The sequence below is a fragment of the Miniopterus natalensis genome, chromosome 9 (genome assembly GCF_054644295.1).
Source record: "Miniopterus natalensis isolate mMinNat1 chromosome 9, mMinNat1.hap1, whole genome shotgun sequence".
NCBI classification, from domain to species: Eukaryota; Metazoa; Chordata; class Mammalia; order Chiroptera; family Miniopteridae; genus Miniopterus; species Miniopterus natalensis.
In genome coordinates, this window is record NC_142089.1 from 71,426,775 (window position 1) to 71,435,032 (window position 8,258).

Below are 8,258 nucleotides of genomic sequence, written 5' to 3' on the forward strand. Positions count from 1 at the left end.
TTAAACCCTCTTTTAATTTCTAATATAGTAAATACTGACAGGTATAAACTCAGTACACAAAAGAAAGTTTGCGAGCTCCCGCATATATAGTTTGCAGGTCTCAGGAAGTAATCCTCAGGTAGGAGTCACCAGGTATGCGACCTTATCCATGGGTTCTTCTGCAGCAACTGTGCTTTGTGAGCCATTGGACTTTGTCTTTTAAAAATGGGTGGGTTTATTTTCCAAGATAACAATAACCTGGAAAACTAGAGCATGATTTTTTAAAAATTGAGGTATAATTGATGTATAACATTATATTAGTTTCAGGTGTACAGTATAATGATTCAGTATTTATATATATTATGAAATGATCACCACAATACGTCTAGTTACCATCCCTCGCCACACCTACTGACAACATTTTTTTTTCTTGTGATGAGAACCTTTATGATCTACATTCTTAGCAACTTTCAAATTAGCACATGAGTCCTTTTTTTAAAAAAAATGTGTTTTTGTTGATTTTAGAGAGAGAGGAAGGGACAGGGAGAGAGAGATAGGAACATGGACCGGCTGTCTCCTGCATGCCCTCTACTGCGGATGGAGCTGGTGACCTCTTGGAGCTGGTGACACTCAGCCAACTGAGCCACACCTGCCGGGCGCTCAGGAGTTCTTGATAGCCCTTTATGAGCCTTGGGTTCAAACCACATGTCCACCCGACTTTTAAGAAGGACGGAATGCTTGACTTACACTTTGGAAATGGAGTTGCTGAGCCATGGGCTTGGCTGAGTAGGTTGAGGACATCATGTGCCAGGTGGAACAGTGTGAGCAGAGAGGAAATGCGACACGGAATATGCTTGTTCAGCGAAGGGGGCCAAGAAGAGTTAACGTCTGTGGTAAAACAGATGGCTATAACACAGCGTGCTTACAGGGCTTTTTTTTTTCCTTCTTTTTTTATCGTTTCACCTTCACTCTCTGTTCTACTCAGCCTTTGCCTGAGGGGGTCACGGAGAGCGAGAGCATGTTCCAAGAAGAAATAGGGAGCCGAGGCAGGAAATCCACAAATTAGATGATAGTTTCTTGAATAATCAAGAATTGTGGGTATTTCTAGATCTAGAAAACTGGCCGACGCTTAAACTGTTTCGTGAAAGCTCTATCTAATGGTTGGAGCTCTTTCCAAGTTTCCTAACAATCGGGAGTATTATTTCCAGCTTAGACAGTTAGTAATTTAAGATGGTCAAGAATGGCTTCGCCTTCAAAGCAAAGTCCAGATTGTTTAATTAGTCATGCAAAGTGCTGGATGTTACTCATCCTACAAAAAGCAGAACTATTTATTAGCTTCAAACTAAATTAAGCCTCTTTCACATTTTCGTGAAAAGGCGAAAGTCTACTTGATTGTCAAGTTTGCATCTGCGGCAGATCACACTTACAAGTTTTTGGGATCCTGAACAAGTCCAAACTTTGAACTTAGGAAGCCAAACCTCAGTGGGGTTTGATGCGAAAGAAGGGCTACGGAGGCTGCAGCTATGAGCTGATCTCAAGGCTCCGGGGATCTTGGCAGAGGGTTATTCCCACTGAAACGGAGGCTCAGAGAATGGGACCTCTTTACCCAGGTCTCAGGATAAAAAGGAGCCCAAGGAATCTGGGAAGGAACTGGCTGAGGCCTGGAGGAAGCAGAGGGACTTGAAACCTGCAGTGCAACACACATAGTAGCAATAAGATAGATTTAGGGACAATTTATACTTAGTGAAAGAATTCAGTGACGGTAGCTGATTATATTGTAGGGCAGCTGGCATTTCTAAATTGTCCTAAGAATTTAATACTCATTTATAATTCAATTTGGCACATTTTATTGAGTGTTACTGTTTTCAAAAATCTGTCTTTGGTGAAATGTGGAAAACAAAATATGAATGTCATGGGCCTGCCCTTTAAGAAATCTACAGTCCAGAAGACAATAAAACACATGTGAGTATTTACCATCTAGGGCAGAGTGTGATAAATGCTAAAATAAAAGCACCAAGTGTTTTGGGATTACAGAAAGAGGGGAGTTTGGTACCAATTAGGAGATTAGGGAAAGTTTTTATAGGGTAGAGTGTATTTGAATTGGATGTTACAAAGATGAGGTTTCCATGGAGAAGATGGGTGGAATCACATTTCTGACTGATGGAGCAGTTTATTTTTTTTAACTATTATTTTTTAAAATATGTTTTTTTAACTTGAGAGAGAGGAAGGGAGAGGGGGAGAGAGAGAGAAACATCAATGATGAGAGTCATTGATCGGCTGCCTCCCACATGCCCCCTTCTGGAGATCAAGCCCACAACCTGGGCATGTGCCCTGACTTCTGGTTCATGGGCCGATGCTCAACCACTGAGCCACGCCGGCTGGGCTGATTGAGCAGTTTAACAGGGTCAGTGGTTGTGTATAGTGTTTGGGGTTTGTTCATGATATTGTTGGGCATTTCTGACGCTTAGAGAGTGCCTGTCATCACCCTGGCCTCAGTAAAGGGTGACTGCCCCACTGATGATGATGGGCATCTGTAGACAGATGTGTGTTGTGTCATTTGACCCTGACCCTAATGGACTGGCTGATTGGGCCAGAGAGGGGCAGCTGATCCGAAGGTGGCCAGTCTATAGCTGGCCTATGTCCTGGCCTGAAAAGCTCCACACAAGCAGGGAAGAGCTGGCTTGATTAGGGTCTTGATCCTGGGAAATTTACTGTGAAATAAAGAATCTGGCAGGCAGGTTTGGGAAGGAAAGCTGAGAATGTGTGCATCAGGAGAAGCCATGGGGTAGAGAAGGGCATTATGAGTAAGCGATATTATAAAGGAGTTGAAATTGCAAAGAAGCAGAAAGTGCAGTGTAGGGAAAAGTGTAAATAATAGAGGGCAAAGAAGCCAGATGGTACCAGCAATAGAAATGCAGTACAAAGCTGTGCCACATCATTTGCAGAAAACTACAGTTAAACTTCCCGGTGACTGATGCTGGGATCCAGAGCCACGTTCTAGCTCCAGTCTGCATGGCTTGATGGGGCCAGGTTCCTATTCTTTGATTTCCATGCATATTTTTCTGTCTTGTTGCATCACACATTCATACCCTAAAACTCAATTATGTTTGTTGGTCTTAGTAAACTCCGCAAAGAGCCTGACTAAGCCACCTTATGTGGCTGGAACAAGGTGTGTGTAGAGTGGTGGAAAGTCAGGTCGGTGGCACTTTGTGGAGGTCAAGGGACTCTATGTAGATATCTTAGTGCTTTTGTCTGTGTTTTTTTTTTTGCCAAGTATTTTGGATTCAAAAGTGCATATGACAGCCCAGCCGGTGTGGCTCGGCGGTTGAGCATCGACCTATAAACCAGGAGGTCACGCTTGGATTCCCGGTCAGGGCACATGCTCCGGTTGCAGGCTCGATCCCCAAGAGGGGGCATGCAGGAGGCAGCTGATCAATGACTCTCTCTCCCCCTTCCTCTCTCTGAAATCAATAAAAAAACAATAGACATTAAAAAAAATTAAAAGAAAGATATATATAATAAAGTCCCCAGTTTCAAGATGGAAAAAATGTAGACACAAATAGCTATTATCGAAAATTAACATATGAAATGCCGGGTCTAAGAAAGATGTATTAATCCTGTGTTGAAAGGGAAGGGCTTCCCTGAGACGACAGTGCTAAGGACTTTAAGTATTCTGATTCCACCCTGGAGGTAGAGGCTCAGCTAGCCGGACATGGTCCCATGCACCAGAAGGTTGTGGGTTCTAATAATCCCGGTTAAGGGTACATGTCAGGGTTGCTGGCTCAGTCCCAGTAGGGGTTGTGCAGGAGGTAGCTGATGGATGTTCCACTCTTACATCAATGTTTCTCTCTCTCCCCCTCTCCCTTCCTCTCTCTCTCTCTAAAAATCAATAAAAAATCTGAATAAATAAATAAATATTCCGATTCCATGAAAGGGTTTTGAACAGGGACATAAAATGAGTAGAAAAGTGTTATAGAAAGGCGACTTTGGTCTAAGAATAATTAGATAAAGGAGAGGCTGTAGTCAAGGAGATTATTTGCAACAGTTGGGAGGATAATTCAGTGGTAAAGGAGGCAGGTGAGGGTGCTTGAAATAGGACAAAAGAAGGAGGTAATAGACCCAAAATTGACTTCAAAGCTAGAATCAGGGGTGGGACGGGGTGGAATGGGTCACTGGGGAGAAAATGGGACATCTGTAATATTTTAAACAACAACAATAACTAAAATAAAATGCAGAAAAGAAAAAAAAAGCTAGAATCAATTCAACTTGATGGCTGATTCAATGCAGTGGGGGCTTAAAGGGGTGTGTGTGTGTGTGTGTGTGTGTGTGTGTGTGGTGGGGGTGTAAAGTGACTTCCAGCTCAGGAAATGTGCTATATGTTGAGGAGGGAGGGCAAGGGGAGGATCCAGTGACATGGGAAGATATCAACTTTCCTTTGGATATGGCAAGTTTGAGGTACAGGCAGGACAACCAAGTAGCGCTTCCCAGCAGGCGGCTGAAAATGCGGTAGCAGAGTTTGGAAGACTGAAGGGTCGTCTATCCAGAGGTGTGACTAAAATGGTGGGAGAGGAAGGGACCCCGTACAGAAACAGGGCAAAGGGGAGGGCAGGAGCCTCCAACCAAAGAATGCCACTGTGATCTCTAACTGCTCGTGGGCTCATGATATTGACATATTTATTTATTTGAATTACTGTATATTTTTACTAAAATATAAAACACCCTCCTCCCATTTTTGTGACATGTCCACAAACTTTAAAAAACAACGTTGAAGGAAAAATCTGCTAAAACTGAGGCAAACTGAAGCAGGCTGTCTTTAGGGGCTGCACAAATAGGTTGCTAACCTAAAAACAAAAGGCCAAAATGAGAGGCAATAAGCATTTATTTGAGATTCAAAGAATACCTATTCGGAAAACACTGATTCAGGCAGAAACCCAACTAGTGTTCTGATTAGAAGGCCGGGCAATGGGTATTTATGAGAAAGGGAAGGGGAACAACTGTATCAATAGAAGAAGACCTTTCTACAGGTGCAGGTAAGCTAACATAGTGAAGCTAATTCTAAACCATGATTTTAGTTTGCAGTCAGGTAGTCATCTGTCTGGTAGTCATATCTGTTTTCTTGTTATCTTTGCAAAGAACTCTTTGGGACATTATGTTGCTTTAGGCTCAGTCCAAAGGTTATTTTGCCCTGATTTAACATTCCAAAGGTTTGAGGCATAAGACCTGCAAGGCAGTTCCTCTGGGACAGCAGCTTGGACTCTGTTTTTTTAAAAAATATATCTTTACAGGTTTGAAAGAGAGGGAGAGGGAGAGGGAGATAGAAACATCAATGATGAGAGAGTCATTGATCGGCTGCCTCCCGCAAACCCCTGCTGGGGATGGAGCCCGCAACCTGAGCATGTGCCCCGACCGGGAATTGAACTGCGATCTCGGAGATCATAGGTCGATGCCCAACTGCTGAGCCACGCCCGGCCGGGCTCGGGCTGTTTTTAAGTGGCTCCATTTATATTAGTTTTTTATAAAGTTTACCATAGGTTTTTAAAATCCATTATCTGCCACTAGACATCAAAAATACATGTCAGGCTAAGCTCTTTCAAATTAGCCAAGAGGCTGTGGGTCCCCTTTTTTGTTGAAACTGCTGTCCCCGCCCTCCACGAGATAGAGTGACAGGCTTGACTATTTGTACTTGTGAGAGGGGGAGAGAAGGAGCTAAGTGTGAGGAAACCAGCGTTCTCTTTATATATGGGGATGGTATTCCCCAATCTTGGAATTCTGAGAATAAGCAGGAATTACTAGGGAACTGGAATTCACTTATAATTAGGGCACGATATGCCTTGAATTTGGTGCATAATTCATAAATATTGCTAGAAGAGCTCCAAGCATTCCAACGTCTCTGGGTTTCCTTTCAGGTGTGTCTTCTTTGAAATTCCCAAGGAAGACAGCTGGATGCATGGGACAGAAGGTCCGTAGGGAGGGGCTTCTTTATTTTTTATTGTATATATTTTTCAATTACGTATTACCTTCAATATTATTCTGTATTAGTTTCAAATATGCAGCATAGTGGTTAGAAAACCATGTACTTTACAGAGTGGCCTCCCTGATGTTTCAAGTACCCACCTGGTCCCATACATAGTTATGATGAAATTATTGACTATATTTCCTCTGCTGTAATTCACATCTCTGTGAAAATTCTGTAACTACCAATTTGTACTTCTTAATCTCTTCACTTTTTTACCCAGTCCCCCAACTACCCTTCCCTCTAATAGCTGTCAGTCTGTTCTCTGGCTCTATGAGTCTGTTTCTATTTTGCTTGTTTTTTATTTTGTCCTTTAGATTTCACATATAAGTGAAATCATATGCTACTTGTCTTTCTCTGTCTGACTCATTTCACTTAGCATAATACCCTCTAGGTCAATCAATTCTGTCTCCAAAGGTAAAAGTTCCTTTTTTATGGCAGAGTAATATTCTATTTTATATATGTACCACCACTTTTTTATCCACTCATCTATTGATGGGCACTTGGATTGCTTCCATATCTTGGCTGTTGTAAATAACACTGCAATGAACATAGGGGTGTAGATGTGCTTTCAAATTAGTGTTTTAGGTTTCTTTGGGTTTATAGCCAGAAGTGGAATCACTGAGTCACAAGTCAGTTCCCTTTTAAATTTTTTGAGGACCTTCCACACTGTTTTCCACAGTGACTGCACCAATCTGAATTCTCACCAACAGTGCATGAGAGTTCCTTTCGCTCCACATCCTCGCCAACAACAGTTGTTGTTTGTTGGGTTATCGATGAAGGTCATTCTGACAGGTGTGAGGTGATATCTCATTGTGGTCTTAATTTGCATTTCTCTGATTAGTGATGTTGAGCATCTTTTTATATGTCTATTGGCCGTCTGTATGTCCTCTTTGGAAAAGTGTCTATTAAGGTCCTCTGCCCATTTTTAAATCAGATTGTTTGTTGTTTTGATGTTGAGTAATATGAGTTCTTTATAAATTTTGAATATTAACCCCTTATCAGATGTATCATTGGCAAATATGTCCTCCCATTCAGTAGATAGTCTCATTTGTTTATTTTTTCTTGTTCCCTTGCCTGAGGAAATATATCAGCAAAAATATTGCTAAGAAAAGCATTAGAGATTTTACTGCCTATGTTTTCTTCTAGGAGTTTTATGGTTTTGAGTCTTACACTTAATCCATTTTGAGTTTTTTCTTGTATATGGTATAAAAAGATGGTCTAGTTTCAGTTTTTTGTATATATCTGTCTAATTTTTCCAACACTATTTATTGAATAGACTGTCTTTGCCTCATTGTTGCAATTTTCTTAATTAATTAAAATGTTTTTCTCAATTATTTCTGCATTTTTGGTATTGGTCAGCTATACTTGTGATCTGTGTTTTCTTGCTGCAGGTATAGTTTTATGTTATAAAGGACATCCGTCCGGCTGGGCGTGGCTCAGCGGTTGAGCATCAACCTGGGATCCAGGAGATTGCAGTTCGATTCCCAGTCAGAACACATGCCTGGGGCTGCGGGCTTGATCTCCAGTTGGCGGCGTGCAGGAAGCAGCCGATCAATGACTCTCTCGTCATTGATGTTTCTATCTCTCTCTCCCTCCCTCTCCCTTCCTCTCTGAAATCAATAAAGATATATTTAAAAAAACCCAAAAACATCAATTTTTACTCTTGCAGGTTATTTATTTTTTTGTTGTTTGCTGCTACCCTGTGGAAATCAAGGGGATTTTGTTTCTTAAGTAATCGTTTCCTTATTTCGTAATTTTTTTGGCTTGTTTGTTTTTAGTTTGCCTGTATTTTGGTAGAATAGGATGTAACATGGCTGGATTTGGTGCGCTTGCTATGTTGTTTACGATCGCTGAGGAGGAGGGTAGCAAGCATACCAGGTCCCCACCAGAAGCACGTCACTGGAGAAACCGCCCCACCCCGAGCCCATGGCGTGGAGTCCTTGGGGAGCTTCACGTGGGCTGAGCAGGGAGGTGGGCGAGTGCAGGCACACCTCGTGGGAGAGCCACCTCCAGGAATCTTGCCACTGTTTTCATAACTGAGGAAAGATTCCATCAGGCTCTGGCTGACCGTGGAACCCTCAGTTTCATCACCAAACTGTAGACACTGATAGTTGTGTTCTCAGGACTGTAATTTCCCCTAAGCTGTGGGCAGCCAGTTTCTCCTCTTGCCCTCAGGTGAACCTTGGTTGCTAGCTGTGCTGGTGTTGGCCACTGGCCAGGCTTCTTCCTGGGGTAATTACCTTCCACCTAGAGGCCGGGCCTT